The sequence below is a fragment of the Hyla sarda genome, chromosome 2, assembly GCF_029499605.1.
Source record: "Hyla sarda isolate aHylSar1 chromosome 2, aHylSar1.hap1, whole genome shotgun sequence".
NCBI classification, from domain to species: Eukaryota; Metazoa; Chordata; class Amphibia; order Anura; family Hylidae; genus Hyla; species Hyla sarda.
This window is the reverse complement of record NC_079190.1, coordinates 278088509-278108077: the sequence shown is the minus strand read 5'-3', so window position 1 is coordinate 278108077 and position 19569 is coordinate 278088509.

Sequence of the window (19569 nt, the reverse complement as noted above, 5' to 3'; positions counted from 1 at the left end):
TGCTAAGAGACATTGGAATCATGAAATGTCTGTTTCTTGGCAAAGACAAGGATTAAAGGGGTTATCCAGTGAAAATGATCTTATCCTCCTCCAACGCTCCCATACAAATTAATGGAGCGTGTGCAGGTTCCATTTTGGAGATCAAGGGGGGTCCCAGTGGTCAGACACCCCGCAATCAGATACTCATTCCCTATGGATAGGGATAGCATAATTTTCCCCTGGAAAACCCCTTTAACAACTATCTCTTCCCCCTTACGATTATATATTATATGTTAGGGATAAGCATAAGGCTATCCTTCATATAAGATAGGGCCAGGGACTATTCATAGTATTCAGATTATTGGGCAGACTAGATGAGCCAAATGGTTCTTATCTGCCGACACATTCTATGTTTCTATGTTTGTATTTGACAACTGATTGAAAATAGCTGTTTTCAATAACTACAAAATAGTGCAATTTACAAGAGGATACACCTCTGGTTTTCAGCTTCCCAACCACTGCAGGTAGCCAGCAAGCCAGTTAAGGCCAGAAAGATGAGAATACTGCTTTAACTTACATGTACATACCTATAAGTGGATTCTGGATGAATACACCAAATACTATCCCCATGCATTGCCTGTTAGACTCTGTACAAGAGCTGGATCTCAGCAAGGAGAACTAGTACCTTTGAAGAAAGTGGGAATAAAATCCAAGAAATCTGGCCTTTGAAAAAATATGTGATATTTTTATATAACGTGGCCAAAATGGAATGAGGCTTTTTTATCAGTAGCCCATTGTCCTTAAAGTGGTTCTCCGGTGCTTAGACATCTTATCCCCTATCCACAGGATAGGGGATAAGATGCCTGATCGTGGGAGTCCCACCGCTGGGGACCCCGGGATCTTGCACGCAGCACCCCATTTATAATCAGTCTGATTACCGCTGACCACAAGGCTGGCAGCGTGTGACATCACGCCTCCGCCCGCGTGTGATGTCATGCTCCGCCCCTCAATGCAAGCCTACGGGAGGGGGCGTGACAGCTATCACGCCCCCCTCCCGTAGGCTTGCATTGAGGGGCGGAGCGTGACGTCACACGGGGGCGGAGGCGTGACGTCAAATGCCGCCGGCCTTGTGGTCGTCGGTAATCAGACCCGGAGCGAACATGCTCCGGGGACTGATTACAAACGAGGTGCTGCGTGCAAGATCCCGGGGGTCCCCAGCGGCAGGACTCCCGCGATCAGGCATCTTATCCCCTATCCTGTGGATAGGGGATAAGATGTCTAAGCACCAGAGAACCCCTTTAATGGTACTGAGCAGATGTTATAAATCGTAGTATTGTTCCTTAACTTTCAGGTTATGTTCACAAGGCAGAATTTCTGCAGCAGAAATTCTGCTGTGTGAATGGGACAGCGGAATCCCATTGGAGTGTTTTGGCTATAAATTCATGCAGAATTTTCATGTGGAAATCCGTGCAGAAATTCTGAAGTGTGAACATAGACTAAAATGTTTGAAAGAACAGCATTCTAGTATTTGGAAGTCACTCAAAAGTGGCTGACTGCTTGCTGGTGATAATACCAGCCTGCACTTTACAGTTACACTGCTGCTATGGTAACTCATACCAGCTAGCATGATTAGGGGCATTTTGATACTGATGTGGGTGGTGGTTCTATCTAGGGCACAGAACAAGTAGCATTGTGATGGGATCAGCTAGTAGATAGCTACAATAGCTAAACAGATCATGTAATTTTTGGGGTATTTATTTAAACATTAGCATTAGATGCTTATGAGTGGTGGGTACTACAAATAGATGCTATAATAATAATCTGATGTCCGTTTTTAAACCAATGCCCCATAAATAATTCCATGCACTCAGGAACATGATGCAGAAAGGATTCCATCCATGGGAGGGACATTTCAGACCCTGCCTCAGATTCCCATACAGGGAGAGGCTCATACAGCATTCCTACAGAAACAAAGACAGACCTGAAATATTAACCCTTTACTTGATCGTCTAGACACCTAAATAGTGGGCACATTCAATGGGGATGAGCCATAAAATACATGCCGCAATGTCCCTTCTCTTACTTTATTATGTATTATTACTGTGCTCAGAACTACAGCCGGGCAAAAAAGTATTTAGTCAGCCACCAATTGTGCAAGTTCTTCCACTTAAAAAGATGAGAAAGGCCTGTAATTTTCATCATAGGTATACCTCAAATATGAGAGACATAATGAGAAAAAAACCCATACAATCAGAATCCATAAAATTTAAGAATTTATTTGCAAATTATGGTGGAAAATAAGTATTTGGTCACCTACAAACAAGCAAGATTTCTGGCTCTCACAGACCTGCAACTTCTTCTTTACAAGTCTCCTCTGTCCTCCACTCGTTACCTGTATTAATGGCAACTGTTTGAACTTGTTATCAGTATAAAAGACACCTGTCCACAACCTCAAACAGTCACACTCCAAACTCTACTATGGCCAAGACCAAAAAGCTGTCAAAGGACACCAGAAACAAAATTGTAGACCTGCATCAGGCTGGGAAGACTGAATCTGCAATAGGCAAGCAGCTTGGTGTGAAGAAATCAACTGTGGGAGAAATTATTAGAAAATGGAAGACGTACAAGACCACTGATAATCTCCCTCGATCTGGGGCTCCATGCAAGATCTCACCACTTGGTGTCAAAATAATCACAAGAACGGTGAGCAAAAATCCCAGGACCACACAGGGGGACCTAGTGAATGACCTGAAGAGAGCTGGGATCAAAGTAACAAAGGCTACCATCAGTAATGCACTATGCCGCCAGGGACTCAAATCATGCAGTGCCAGATGTGTCCCCTGCTTAAGCCAGTACATGTCCAGGCCCGTCTGAAGTTTGCTAGAGAGCATTTGGATGATCCAGAAGAGGATATAGAGAATGTGATATGGTCAGATGAAACCAAAGTAGAACTTTTTGGTAAAAACTCAACTCGTCGTGTTTGGAGGAGAAAGAATGCTGAGTTGCATCCAAAGAACCCCATATCTACTGTGAAGCATGGGGGAGGAAACACCATGCTTTGGGGATGTTTTTCTGCTAAGGGACCAGGACGACTGATCCCATGTAAAGGAAAGAATGAATGGGGCCATGTATCCTGAGATTTAGAGTGAAAATCTCATTCCATCAGCAAGGACATTGAAGAACGTGGCTGGGTCTTTCAATATGACAATGATCCCAAACACACAGCCCGGGCAACGAAGGAGTGGCTTCATAAGAAGCATTTCAAGGAGTGGCCTAGCCAGTCTCCAGATCTCAACCCCATAGAAAACATTTGGAGGTAGTTAAAAGTCTGTGTTGCCCAGTGACAGCCCCAAAACATCACTGCTCTAGAGGATATCTGCATGGAGGAATGGGGCAAAATACCAGCAACAGTGTGTGAAAACCTTGTGAAGACTTACAGAAAACATTGGACCTCTGTCATTGCCAACAAAGGGTATATTGAGATGAACTTTTATTGGCCAAACACTTATTTTCCACCATAATTTGCAAATAAATTCTTTAAAAATCAGACAATGTGATTTTATGGATTTTTTTCTCATTATGTCTCTCATAGTTGAGGTATACCTATGATGAAAATTACAGGCCTCTCTCATCTTTGTAAGTGGGAGAACTTGCACAATTGGTGGATGACTGAATACTTTTTTGCCCCACTGTATATAACATACAGACATATACAACATCTGCTTAAGATATATACGTGTGTGTGTGTGTGTGTGTGTGTGTGTGTGTGTGTGTGTGTGTAAGTGTGTGTGTAAATCTGTGTGAAAAATGATGCAAGTGCATTTATTTATTTATACAGCAAAAGATATACATCCCATTGAAATCAATGGCGGGTACATTTTGGCGGAATTCTGTGTGCTTACAACACAGAAATTCCGCCGCAACTCTGGCGGCATTTCACAATTTTCGGTGAAATTGTGGGCATATCGCTGTGTGAACATACCCTCAGTGTGAATTCTCCACATCTATTGTTTTAACCCCTGCATATTTGTCACTTGTGTGTTTTCTGCTTATGTGCTCAGAAATGCTTTTGAGTTAATAAAGGGAGGAATCCCAAAAAAATGGTCTCTACATAATACTGTTAGTCCAATAAAAAAAGGTATTACAAGATTCTGCAATATTCTATGATTTTGTATCTATCTATCTAGAGTAGTAATCCGCAGCACTCCAGGGGTAGGTGCAAAAATAAAAGTGCTTTATTCCATACTAATACAGAGCAACGTTTCAGCTGCCATGCAGCCTTTCTCAAGCATGCATTGCAGCTGAAACGTTGCTCTGTATTAGGATGGAATAAAGCACTTTTATTTTTGCACCTACCCCTGGAGTGCTGCAGATTACTACTCTGGATTTGTGACTGCCTGGACCGGGCTATATCGCTGCTGGCACCGCTCCTATCTATTTACCCTTTTGGATGTGCTGCTCTGTTGGTATTTTGGGAATATCTATCTATCTGAGTATATCACATGTGTGATAAGTGATTCCTCCCATTTTTCATGTGACAACACTGAAGAAATGACACTCTGCTATAATGTAAAGTAGTGAGTGCACAGCCTGTATAACAGTATTTAATGCTGAGTCCCTTCAAAATAATCCAACGCATAGCCATTAATATCTTAACCTTAGCAACAAAGGTGAGTACATCCCTAAGTGGAAATGTCCAAATGTCCAAATTGGCCTCCCCACCGCTTCAACCTCTGCAGCAATGCTGGCAGCACTCACGGGTACTTCTGGCCTTGGGCCTTTAATTTTTGGATGTTTAGCAGTAGCTAAATACATGCTTAATTCAAATTTCAACATTGATCTTTAAATGTAAGGGGTTATGAAACCCTCTTGGGTACTGCGAATGACTGCTCCTGACTCATTCTGTGTCTTTCCGGAACTACTTGCCTCCCCGATGCCTCGGGCCTTGGGCCTTTAATTTTTGGATGTTTAACAGTAGCTAAATATATGCTTAATGCAAATTTCAACATTGATCTTTAAATGTAAGGGGTTATGAAACCCTCTTGGGTACAGCGAATTTTCCAAAGACAGCCTCTGGATAGGACGTTTAACACATGCATTTAATGTGGTGTCAGGGTGCGGGGTGCAGAGCAGATTTTGTTAACCTAGGGGCAGATGGCTTTAACCCCTTATATTCGTGATGCCAGGGCATGGTTTAGCCTATAACCACCCAATGGTATACCGCTGGATCCTGGGCTAGGCACAGGGGCAATAAAGACTCAGACACCAAGTTACGAGCAACGGTAGCTTTACTGAGGGTAGACAGTTGATAAAGTCTGTACACTTCAGCCAGGGCCCAAAGGACTTGCTGGTACTTGTAGTAGGACTGGACAACTGAATGCAGACCACACTGACTTGACAGATGACAGGGACTGACTTGAATGGATTCATAAAGCTGTGACTTTAGCTTACTTGAATTGATGGTGGCTGCAGGACTTGATTTTGAGGTCTCCAACACTCTGGACACACACACACTAGGCACGACTGCTCTGGACCTCAGCTTAGCAGAACCTCACCTGGTCACTGTTACCTCCTGGGTAACAATCACATGACATCTCACTTGGTATAACTCTTAAAGCAACATTACATTTTATAACACTTTACCTGGTAAAACATATTTACAATGGGGAAATAAGTGCAGGGGGCCTTGGGAACACTGAAGGAGGCTGCCTGATAGGACAGCAGGGGCACGGGGTAACGCCTCCGGTACTGGGCAACCACAAACTCTCACTCTTAATTAAAGTCGTCCGCGAGGGCCCAGTCCTAGAGGGCAGAGGACTGAAGTGGCCACTCAGGCCTAGTGACAGTGTCTGGGGCATTTATGCACAATGTCCTTCTCAGGTCTGGATTACGAAACAAGATAAGGATGAGTACATGTGGCATGGTTAATGTCCATACATGCTCTTTAAACATTTGGGGTTAATTTGACTGTGTAACTGATTTCTGAAGACACTCAAGACAACAATATACATATCAATATACATAGATTCACGGATTGGGCTGCCGGAGACTATCTACCCAATGCCTTGGCTCCTCAGGCCCCTTGGTTCTCAACTCTTCTCCCCAGAACTCAATATATGTTGTTGCACTATACAACAGTGTTACCTTTACATTTATCAATTCTGTCGCTCTACGTGCATTATCTAGATATAAGGTGAACCCTCTGGCCAGGAGAGAAAACATTAGACATATAACTGTATATATTTAGAACTTGTGGACTGGGACGACAAATAACGTTACAATCCTACCTTAACTATTTGCATATGTGTGGACTACTTTTACCATATGTGGACTGACTATGTGTGGTACATAACTTTACATTATGCGTTAATCTTTGTACCTGGCAGGAATTTGTCCTTGTGTCAACTGTTGGGACCTACGCTACGCCACTTCGGGGGAATCTGGAACTCTTGCGTCTTCAGGAGCCCTTGGAGCCTCTGAAGCTGCAGCTAACTGTTCCTCGACGAATTCAAGAGCGGGTATTGGTCCAGGGCTGGCATCTGCACTGGAGAGGCTGGAGACTGAGTTGGTACTCTAGAGACTGGCATATAGGCCGGGGCCAATGGTGACAAGACTGGGACTGGTGTGGAGACATATTCTCTCACAGGTCTGACAGCTGGAGGAGGGGGTGCTGGGAGCACTGGTAGATCTTCTTTCAGACACAACTTGATTTGGTTTCGGTGAACAACTTGTGGCTCATAACCAGACTTTTGTACTTTGTATACATCAGAGTCCGGATAGGGTATGGCCGTCATCGTATACAGTTCGGTCTCCCAGATAGAGCCTAACTTGTGGGTCCTTGGAAACTTCCGCAGCCAGACTTTATCGCCCAACCAAAGTGTTTTGGCAGATGCATGACAGTTATAATCCTCTTGTTGTCTCTGCTGGGCCTCGCCCATCTTCTTTCTGACAATTTCTTTGGCCTCTTGGATTCTTCTCTGGTGGTCAGAGACCCACTCCAGGGAGGCTTGCGAGAATTGCTGAACAGGCCTTGGAGCCCAAATGTTTGGTCTTTAGGCAGCTGTCCATGGCGCCCCATCATCAAGTAGAAAGGTGTGTACCCCTTAGAACAGTGGACTGTGTTATTATAGATCTCCAGTAACTCGAGCAGCAGTCGGGTCACTCTTCTTGTCTTGACACAGAGGCGGCATGCAACATGTGGATAATGACTTGGTTGATGCGCTCACAGAGCCTGTTCCCCTGGGGGTGATAAGCAGTAGTCTGGAGTTTCTTGCAGGTATGGAATTGACACAGCTCTTGGAAGAGTTGGGCCTTGAACGCCGTTCCCCGGTCCGTTAGGACAGACTCTGGACACCCAAGACTTTGCACCCAATTGGAGTAGAACATTTGGCCTGCTGTCTTGGCTTTAAGATCTTTCACGGGGACAACGACAACCCATTTAGAGTAGTGTTCCGCCATGGTGAGAGCATAAGTGTACCAGAACTGGGTAGGAGACAACTTGACATGGTCTAGCATGACCAACTGGTTAGGCCTTTCACTCTGGGTGGAATAGAGGGGAGTGTCATTCATCCTTGTGCACGTTCTTGGTGACATTACAGACATCACATTCACTGCACAATTTCCCAATGTTGCTCCGCATTCTGATCAAATAGAATCTTCGCCTGACAGTAGCTTCGGTCTTGTGGACTCCAAAGTGTCTTGACTGATCATGGTATGCGTTGAGGATCATTGTCAAGTCTCTTTGGGGAACCAGAATCTGATGAAGTCGATTACCAGAAACCGGATCCAAAGAATTTTGGCACAACAGCCCTTTGTGCATAAACAGGGGCTTCTTCTGTTGCCACAGACGTTTCAGCTCATAATCACACTGGGCCCGGCGTAGACAGGTTGGTACCTTTTTTGCCAGAAGGTAGTCCAACAGATCCCCCAGAACTAGACTTTCATCTTGAAGAGTCTTCCAGGTGTACAGGTCTTCTTTAACCTTTTTGGACCTGGGTTCACCCTCCATCAGAGCGGTCACAACATTCTGATTCACGAAGCGTTGATAAAATGGGGGTATCTCCACGTCCTCCCACACGTCTTCAACAGGTGGTTCTTTGCAGGGGGTCATCCGAGACAGCACATCGGCACTGACATTCGACTTGCCGCTTCTGTACTTGATGAAAAAATAACCTATCAACCTTAAAGACCACTCAAAAACGGACCATATATTTTACACGATTGCACTTATCTATATTTCTACCTAGTCCTGCCATATACATCTGTGTGGGACTACTATATTATTGTTTTTGTTTTGTATAGCTGGCCATGACTTTTTATTAGTGCTATATAGCCATTATAATATTTGATTCTGTACCCCTCCTTTCCCCAGTCCCCACCTTTTTCTGTGTCCATGCCTCTTGCTTTTAACCTATTTTTTGTATCATTTTCATCAGATTACCTATTTTTATATATGGTCCATATTTGAGTGGTCTTTAAGGTTGATAGGTTATTTAATTCAGTTGTTTTAAGCACCACAGGACCTTATCATTTGATTTACATTGGATGTATCCCTTCTTTGGTGGTAATTCTGTACTTTGTTCAATGGCACATTGTTCAATGGCACCCAACTTGGCAGTGTTCAGATGGGCCAATGGGTTATTATCTGTGTAAACAGTAAATGGCGTGGCAGCCAAGTAGTCTTTGAACTTTTCGGTCACGGCCCATACCAGGGCATGAAGTTCTAACTTGAATGATCTGCAGTTTGCATCGTTCTTCTCTGCTCCTCGCAGGTTACAACTGGCATAGGCAACTACTCGCTCTTGCCTTTTCTGGACTTGGGACAGGACAGCTCCCAGACCTTCGAAACTGGCATCGGTATATAACCGGAATGGCTGACTCTAGTCTGGGTACGCCAGGATGGGTGGTTCTGTCAGCAGACGTTTAAGAGCTCGGAACACTGTCTCTTGCTATTCGGCCAATTCACAACAGGTAGTTTCCCATTGTAGTTCTCCTTCGCCATAGCCCGTAAAAAAGCTGTGAGGGGTACTGCAATCTGGGCAAAGTGGGGAATGAAGCGGCGGTAGTAGCCAGCAAATCCCAGGAAGCTCCTGACATCTTTCACGGTGAGCGGGATAGGCCAGTTCTTGACAACTTACACCTTTTCAGGATTGGGCTGGACTCCCTCGGCGCTGACAACATGACCCAGGTAGTGTACCTGGTGTTTGAGCAAGTGACACTTTGACGGCTTGATCTTCAGCCCATGCTTGATCAGGACTTGGAAGACATCTGACAGATGACTGAGGTGTTCCTGGTAGGACTTGGAATACATAATGACATATTCCAGGTACAATAGGAAACTTTGAAAATTTAGATGGCCCAGGCATCTTTCCATCAAACGCTGAAACGTAGCAGGGGCATTACATAGCTCAAACGGCATACTTTTAAAATCGAGCAGTCCCATGGGTGTCACGAAGGCGGTCTTCCCCCGTTCTTCCATGGCCATGGGCACTTGCCAATATCCACTGGTTAAGTCCAGGGTGGAGAAGTAAGCAGCAGACCCGAGGGCTGTGAGTGACTCCTCGATCCTTGGCAGAGGATAAGACACAGAAGCAGATGGTTCTGTCTTTTTTCTTGACCAGGAGAAGTGGTGCCGCCCAGGGACTCTGACTTTCTTGGATGACGTTTGCCTCTTTCATGTCAGCCAGCATCTTCTTGACAGTCTGATAAATGCCTGGCGCCACTGGGCAATGTCTTTCTTTGATAGGTGGGCTGTCGACTGTGAGGATTCGGTGTTGAATCATGGAAGTATGCTCAAAATCTGTGGGGTGTTTGCTAAAAGCTTCATGATACCTTTTGGTGACATTGATGATTCCCTTGACTTGATCCCTTGGGGTAGTGTTCTCTCCAACTTGGAGTTGTGCCCACCAGGGCTCTCGGGAGGACTCGTACTGTATCCTTCAGCCACTTGGGCTGCACAATGTCGGGCCACCATACGTTCTGTTAAGATGTCCTTTGACTCTATGAGAAACAACTGGGCTACTGGGGTGTGTTTGGGTAACACAGTAGCAGCATCAGACAGGTTGACTAACCGGACTGGAACTCTCCCATTGGTAACGGTGACAAGACTTCTCGCAGCTTGGACAAGAGGGTGGTCTTCTAGTTGCAGAGGCTCCAGCAGGGCTTGATAGTCTCTATTCTTGACTCCGGGACATGCACGACACCAGATGATAGTCTCTGTTTTGGGTTGCAAGGTCACCGACTGGATGTCTTGTACTCAAACTCTGCATATTTCACCTTGCTTGTTGGCAAACTTCTGCTCCACTTGTAGAATTTTAAGTGGTGCTGCACAGCACGCTGGCCTGAAGGGGACATATGGGGAAGAGAGGCATACAAGGCATCTACTATTTCAACAAAACAGTTTTTCATAATGTTCATCCCCAGTATAAATTCAGCAGACCCCTTATCTGTCACATTAGTTATAATCACTCCCTTCCCACTAAGAACATGCTTTCCCAACTGAATAGTTGGTTCCCAGTATCCATGGCTGGGGACTGGCTGCCCATTACCTGCAACTACTCTGAAGTTAACATCCTCCGGTTCACACAATAAACTAGCATCCCAATGCTGATAGAATTTTTTTCTAGGTATGGTAGACACTTGTGACTCTGTATCTATCAACGGCTCCGAAGTTGCATAGGGGCAGGAGGCAATTTTTTTTACATAGGGGCAGGAGGCGACATAAAGTGACAGTCCTGACTGAGGTCGTTCAGGGACCTGATGACTGTTTTCCTGAGGGCCGGTCCGCGACCTCAGGGGAAATCCGTTTAAATCCCAACACTGTATTTTCTAATGTCCTGGTTTATTACAATAGGTACAAAAGGGTCTTTGAGTCCCTGAGGGTCTATTAGGCGGAGGGTTGTGGGGGTTGAAATTGCACGAAGCAGGAGCAAGGGCAGGTTTTCTGGGTAGGGGCAGTTTACGGTCAGGTCGGGCGGACCGGGTGGCAAGCTCCTTCACAGCCTTAGTCAATGTCCTGCCTAACACTCTGTAAATCTGAGGCTGCGGTGACTGGCAAAGCAGGTGACACTGGGGAGGGGCTGGTGGTGGTGGTGGTATAGGTCTGGCTACTGCCCCTAATGGCTCTTGGACAGGTGGGCAAGCTTCCTCTTACTCAGTCCCGGACTCAATCAGTTGGATAGCCAGTCTCTTAAAAGCGGGGAATGACAAGTTGGAGTTTTGGACCGCTAACATTTGCAGCTGGGCTTTGTCCCATTTATTATGAGCCCCATCAATAAATCTGACCATTAACACCTTGTTGCCCTGCTCGGGAGTTACACCATCTAATTTTTGAACAGTCTCTAGGGCAGTCTGTAGGGCTACGGCATATGCTCTCAAGGTCTCACCTGGCTTCTGTCGCCTTTCATACAGCCAGAGACGTACCTCTGACGGAGAGTGTGACTCAAATACCTGGTACAGTCCTTCAAAGATCTGCTCTACAGTTGCCTTCTTGGAGGCTGGCCAGGTGTGGACTTCCTCTAATCCTGGTCCCTGTTGTTGTCCTGTGAGCAATTGCACCTGTTGATTAAAAGGGAAAAAGTAAAAGACAAAAACTCTGGATCCTTTGTAGGTAGGGAGGACAGGGTTCCCCATGTATATCGGTGCAGACGCTGGAACACCACAACAACACTAGTTGATGTAGACTGCAGGCAGGACTGGCAACATTCCGGCCACTGGGGCAGGTGATGATCCCGCTGCTGGAGATGGAGGGGCACTGGTGCCTGGTTGATCTGGAGAGCTGGGTTTTGTCATCTTGTTTAATTTTGAGTGCCCTGTCGCTTTAAGAAGAATAAGGTGCTTTCCCCTTTAAGATAATTGGTAAAGTGCTGCAGCAGCTTAGACTCGGCTAGTGGGAGTACTATAATGAATGCTCCTCCTCTATTTTGCAGGTACCCCGTAGTAATTTGTCCTGCGACAAGACTTGCGGACACTAGTGGGTTAATGTTGATAGTTACCGTCACCGAAGACTTGACACTGGTAATGGTTGCCGTTTGCAGAGTTGGACCTAATTAACCCTTTCAGGTACCGACTCTCTACAATCCACTATGGCAAATAAAAGTCTTTTCTTAACCACCCCCTCTGTTTCACAAGTAAAACACTTTTCACTTGCAATGTCCCATACACTTTTTGGCGCAGACTTAAATCGCATTGGCATGCGGTTTTTGCAGACAATATTGACACAGTTCAGACTAGGGAAGGACTCCTGGCATAAGGCGCACACCCGTATCCTGTTCTGATGCCAAAAGTTGTGGTGGCGGGGTGCGTGGTGCAGGGCAGACATTGTTACCCTAGGGACAGGTGGCATTAACCCCTTGTATTTGTGACACCAGGGCATGGTTTAGCCTATAACCACCCAAAGGTATACCGCTGGATCCTGGGCTAGGCACGGGGGGCAATAAAGACTCCAACGCCAAGTTACGGACAATGGTAGCTTTACTGAGGGTAGACAGTTGGTAAAGCCTATACAGTTCATCCAGGGCCCAAGGAGGCGACCAGTGATGCAGAGACCTTAAGGGCTTGCTGGGACTTGTAGTAGGACTGGACAATTGCATGCAGACCATGCTGACTTGACAGATGACAGGGACTGACTTGAGTTGATTCATAAAGCTGTGACTTTATCTTACTTGAATTGTTGGTGGCTGCAGGACTTGATTTTGAGGTCTTCAACACTCTGGACACACACACTAGGCACGACTGCTCTGGACCTCAGCTTAGCAGAAGATCAGAGAGAGAAGAGAGAGAAGCTAGCTCCACCCAGGGCTTATATGGGGGAGACTAGCAGGGAGCCCCTAGGTCACTCTTGGTATCACCTGGTCACTGGTAACAATCACATGACATATCACATGGTATAACTCTTAAAGCAACATTACATTTTATAACACTTTACATGGTAAAACATATTTACAATGGGGAAACAAGTGTAGGGGGCCTTGGGACAGTGAAGGAGGCTGCCTGACAGAACAGCAGGAGCACGGGGTAACACCTCCTGTACTGGGCCACCACATTAACATCTTTTTTTAAGATCCTCAGAGAGTTCTTTGCTATAAGGTGACATGTTAAACTTCCAGTGACCAGTATTAAAGCGTTATTTGCCAAGAGGCACCATGTTAACTTCCAGTGACCAGTATTAAAAAGTGTGAGAGTGTTAACACCAAATCTAAGACTAACACTAAAAGACTTTATAACACTAACAAGTCACATGACAACGGGGGGGGGGGGGGGGGGGGGGAAATGGCTAATTGGGCCCAATTTGACATTTCCACCTACGGGTGTACTAACTTTTGTTTTATACGCACACTTGTGCTATCTTGAGAGGACACAACATTAAACACTGTCATACAGGCTGTGCACTCACTACTTTACATTGTAGTAGAGTGTCATCTCTTCAGTGTTGTCTCATAAAAACATAAAATATTGACAAAAATGTGAGGGGTGTACTCATGTAATATACTGTGTATAGGTGTGTGCGTGTGTGCATGTGTATATATATGTATATATATATATATATATATATATATATATATATATATATATACACACACATATATATATATATATATATATATATATATATATATATATATATATATATACTGTATACGTATGAAGTCATGTTGGTGTGTGAATTGTGCAGTGCTCACATGGGGCAGCATCATGTTCATGGTTGTACCCACCGGTCACTTTGCCTACTATTCAGCTTCTAATTCCATTGTTAAAAACAAATCTCCTCTTTCCCCTTGTAGTGCCAGCTTTGTGGCTCCTGGCATCCTGTATGCACAGATCTCTCTATAGCATCTTCCTTTACCTTATATAGCAGGGTGCAGATGAATTTCTCACTTCTAATATTAATAGCCAGGAGGAGCTCAGGGGAGCTGCCAAAAATAGCAGGGAGGAGAGAGACTGAGGAGGGCTGAGGAGGAGATAGGACAAGAGGGGGGGGGGGTTGGGGGGTTAGGGGTTAGTGAGAGACACCAGCAGATAGTCTGGGTACAGGAGAGGACACTTGTGACTTTGGCTTTAGGTGGCTGCAGTGAGGCACATCTTCTACAGCATGAGGTAAGTGCCAGAAATCTTGCACAGTGCAAAGAACTAGAACTCACTGTGCAGGTGTTTCTGAATTTCCACATTTTGTTTTGGTCATCATCATACTGTCTTGCCAGCGTCATGGGCACACACACAAATGGGCACACACACACAAATGGGCACACACACACATGGGCACACACACACAAATGGGCACACACACACAAATGGACACACACACACATGGGCACACACACACACATGGGCACACACACACACATGGGCACACACACACATGGGCACACACACATGGGCACACACACACAAATGGACACACACACACATGGGCACACACACACACATGGGCACACACACACACATGGGCACACACACACATGGGCACACACACATGGGCACACACACACATGGGCGCACACAAATGGGCACACACACACATTTTTAGTACAAAGCAGGCTATACATAATTCAAAGATCATTGCAAAGAGACACATGTCATTTGATGTTCATATAACTGAAAGAAAACTCCTTATCTTGTACAATTTTACAGTTTTCTACTAGTGAAAGAAACTTATTTCAGATGCGATCGGTCCAGCTGCATTTGGGTACAATTTATCTAGTATTTTACATTTATAGTTCCGCTCCACTATGCACTATAGAAAAACACAACAAGACGACACATTTCTTGTCACATTTACTAACTTTTCGGTTGTTCAATTACAAATATTAGTAACGGAACAAACAATCCTCATTTGCACCAGAAACCTCATGCACATTTGCGCCAAAATACATCCACAATGGAAAGTGTTTATTTTTTTTCCCAGTTGTACTGAACTTGACTTTGTGAATTTGGGGCTGCAGATATATATTACATAAAGATCAGTATAAGCTTTCTACTCATAGATCAATATAACATGAATGTCAAAGCAAATAGATAAAAAAAAAAACCGAAATGCAACAAAGCGAAAAAGGCCTAGAATCATTGATAGATAACCCGTCTGAACTGGGCATAAACAGTGTAAATAGGGTGTTATCTGCAGCAGGCCTCTCTATAAATCAGCTATGTCTGGCATTTGTATGGCATGTGTAACTCACCCTGACAGCTGTGTGATAGGAAAGCTGCACAAGTGTGATGTGCAGGAGGGGCTGGACTAGGCCTGTGTACAAGGGCTTTCTCAGATCATTCCCCAGTGCCTGGCCTTTTAAGGGAGCATCAGTTCAACAAAAATTGCGCTGCAAGCTGCTCCTACTGTTTCCACACAACAGGAAAAACTCATGCTGGGTTCACAAAGACCATACTTGATATACTGTATGCTATTCCTTTCAGGTATAATTTTTTTTTTTTTTGAGGCCTTCAGTTTTCGAATTTTCTTGCAACATTTTAAAAGGTGTTGTGAAGTGATTGTTCCTTGTAGTGGAAAAAAAAAACAAAACAAAAAAACATGTAAACAGCTTAAACAGTGTAAACTTACAAAAAAGGCTGCCTAAGGCTGCTCCAAATTTTGGCAAGTGGCTCATTTTGTATGACTTTACACATCTGTAGACTAGACTTCTCTATTATTTATATAAAAATTTGGACATTTGTCATTCTTTTCAAATGCATGGCTTTTAGATGACAATTTTTTTTAACTTACTTTTGCTTATATGCAACCTATTTATCAAATAGTCGCACGATCTTGATAAATAAATTGCATGTAAGCAAAAACCGCAAAACCCGCTTACAAAAGCATTTTTTAAAGCAGAAAAGTTTTCCCTTATGTTAATAGCTGAAGTTCTTTATCTTCCCTTTATTACCAGTAGTGTTGCTAGAAAGTGACGGGGAGGGGGGCGTACTGCATCGGGTGACACCCTGACTGGCCTGCCCGGCACTAAATAGCTGCACTCCAACTATCCCGCAACCACCCATCCACCCTCCTCAGAAATTAAAAAAATATTAAAAACATACTATGCCGCACTACGCAATGAATATCCGTACTCTGGAGGCTTTTTTGTTTAATTTTGAGTGCGCTTTTTGTGATGTTGGTGGGCGGAGTTTTGCGTTGATGCGCTGAGGTGGGAGTTTACGTCAGGAAAGAAGACAGCGCAGTACCGACAGGCACATAAACAATAGTTAAGCCACAAAAAAAGAAAAAACAACTCTGTACGTTACCCACCCCAAAATGTCCATGAAGCTGTATTAATTACTACTGATGTTTCTTTTTTTAAGGAAAAATTTTAGTGGCACATATGGGTTATTTACGTAGTCTGTAAAGATTCTTACACAATTATTTTGTGCCTTATTCTATTTTAACACAACATTAATAAAAAAAAATTTAGTGTGTACGTGTCCTAAAATTAACAAGGTGTCCAGAGTGTATTTTCAACCTTAACCCCTTAAGGACCAGAGCGTTTTTTGCAATTCTGACCACTGTCACTTTAAACATTAATAACTCTGGAATGCTTTTAGTTATCATTCTGATTCTGAGATTGTTTTTTCGTGACATATTCTACTTTAACTTAGTGGTAAAATTTTATGGTAACTTGCATCCTTTCTTGGTGAAAAATCCCAAAATTTGATGAAAAAAATGAAAATTTTGCATTTTTCTAACTTTGAAGCTCTCTGCTTGTAAGGATAAAACATTTTTGGGTTCACATATACAATATGTCTACTTTATGTTTGCATCATAAAATTTATGAGTTTTTACTTTTGGAAGACACCAGAGGGCTTCAAAGTTCAGCAGCAATTTGGAAATTTTTCACAAAATTTTCAAACTCGATATTTTTCATGGACCAGTTCAGGTTTGAAGTGGATTTGAAGGGTCTTCATATTAGAAATACCCCATAAATGACCCCATTATAAAAACTACACCCCCCAAAGTATTCAAAATGACATTCAATAAGTGTATTAACCCTTTAGGTGTTTCACAGGAATAGCAGAAAAGTGAAGGAGAAAATTCGCAATCTTCATTTTTTACACTCGCATGTTCTTGTAGACCCAATTTTTGAATTTTTGCAATTGGTAGAAAGGAGAAAATTTTTACTTGTATTTGAAACCCAATTTCTCTCGAGTAAGCACATACCTCATATGTCTATGTTAATTGTTCGGCGGGCGCAGTAGAGGGCTCAGAAGGGAAGGAGCGACAAATGGTTTTTGGGGGGCATGTCACCTTTAGGAAGCCCCTATGGTGCCAGGAGAGCAAAAAAAAACCCACATGGCATACCATTTTGGAAACTAGACCCCTCGGGGAACGTAACAAGGGGTAAAGTGAACCTCAATACCCCACAGGTGATTCACGACTTTTGCATATGTAAAAAAAAAAAAAAAAATGTTTTACCTAAAATGCTTGGTTTCCCAAAATGTTTACATTTTTAAAAAGGGTAATAGCAGAAAATACCCCCCAAAATTTGAAGCCCAATTTCTCCCGATTCAGAAAACACCCCATATGGGGGTGAAAAGTGCTCTGCTGGCGCACTACAGGTCTCAGAAGAGAAGGAGTCACATTTGGCTTTTTAAAAGCAAATTTTGCTCTGGGGGCATGCCGCATTTAGGAAGCCCCTATGGTGCCAGAACTGCAAAAAAAAAAACACATGGCATACCATTTTGGAAACTAGACCCCTCGGGGAACGTAAAAAGGGGTAAAGTGAACCTTAATACCCTACAGGTGTTTCACCACTTTTGCATATGTAAAAAAAAAAAATATTTTACCTAAAATGCTTGGTTTCCCAAAATTTTTACATTTTTAAAAAGGGTAATAGCAGAAAATACCCCCCAAAATTTGAAGCCCAATTTCTCCCGATTCAGAAAACACCCCATATGGGGGTGAAAAAGTGCTCTGCTGGCGCACTACAGGTCTCAGAAGAGAAGGAGTCACATTTGGCTTTTTGAAAGCAAATTTTGCTCTGGGGGCATGCCGCATTTAGGAAGCCCCTATGGTGCCAGGACAGCAAAAAAAAAAACCACATGGCATACCATTTTGGAAACTAGACCCCTCGGGGAACTTAACAAGGGGTAATGTGAACCTTAATACCCCACAGGTGATTCACAACTTTTGCATATGTAAAAAAAAAAAAAAAAATTTACCTAAAATGCTTGGTTTCCCAAAAATTTTACATTTTTAAAAAGGGTAATAGCAGAAAATACCCCCCAAAATTTGTAACACAATTTCTCCCGAGTACGGCGATACCCCATATGTGGCCCTAAACTGTTGCCTTGAAATACGACAGGGCTCCAAAGTGAGAGCGCCATGCGCATTTGAGGCCTAAATTAGGGACTTGCATAGGGGTGGACATAGGGGTATTCTACGCTAGTGATTCCCAAACAGGGTGCCTCCAGCTGTTGTAAAAGTCCCAGCATGCCTGGACAGTCAGTGGCTGTCTGGTAATACTGGGAGTAGTTGTTTTACAACAGCTGGAGGCTCCGTTTTGGAAACAGTGGCGTACCAGACGTTTTGTGTATATGTAGTGTTTTTTACTTTTTATTTTATTTTGTGTTAGTGTAGTGTAGTGTTTTTAGGGTACAGTCGCACGGGCGGGGGGTTCACAGAAGTCTCTCGCTGGCAGTTTGAGCTGCGGCAGAAAATTTGCCGCAGCTCAAACTTGCAGCCGGATACTTACTGTAATCCTCCGCCCATGTGAGTGTACCCTGTACATTCACATTGGGGGGGGGGGGGGGTAACATCCAGCTGTTCCTTAAGGACTCGGAAAGCGTAGGAATACGTCCATTGTCCTTAAGGGGTTAAAATGAATAGAGTTATTAGTAATTGTTTTTATAATTAACATTAACATTAATGTAGTAGCTTTGTTTCATGATGCAGAACAAGAACAGTTGTTATAATGGGTGTTAATGTCCTTTTCTGCAGAAGTATGCACTTTCTGTAAGCCAGGTTGGACCTGGAATACATATGTGACTTTTAAATGAAGATGCAACATTTTTCCTTCATAAATAGCGACTATCACATTTGATAAATACATGACCACTGCAAAGTAAAAAATAAAATAAAAATTACTACGTGAGCAGATTTCAGAACCGTGCTTTGGAATAAGCAAAAATCAAAAAGTTGCAGCATGTATGGAAAAATCTACTATGGAGCTTGATAAATCTCCTTCTTACTTTTCACTCATGAGTTATGCTAAAATTTTAACAACTTTAAATTTTGCCAATTAAAGCAACACCCCTTTTAAGGCACACTAAGGCTGGGTTTACAAGGTCGAAAATGTGCAGAATGTCCCCCCGGAAAAAACAGACCGATATTCCACATAAATGCAAGATCTGGTAGGCGCTAGGACTGCGTGGAAATGCGCCGTCTTATAGATGGCAATGCACTTCCAAGCAACATCCACAGAGAAAATAGACAAGTCTATTCTTTCTGCAGACACCGGATATAGGATTTCTGTGGCAGAAATATCTGCCATGGAAATTCCACCATGTGCACAGTGCAGCAAAATCTCACTGAAATGTCCATGTGGAATACTCTGACGGAATTCCGCACGAATATACTGCCGAATATACCCTAACTGTTAAACTGAAAAACAG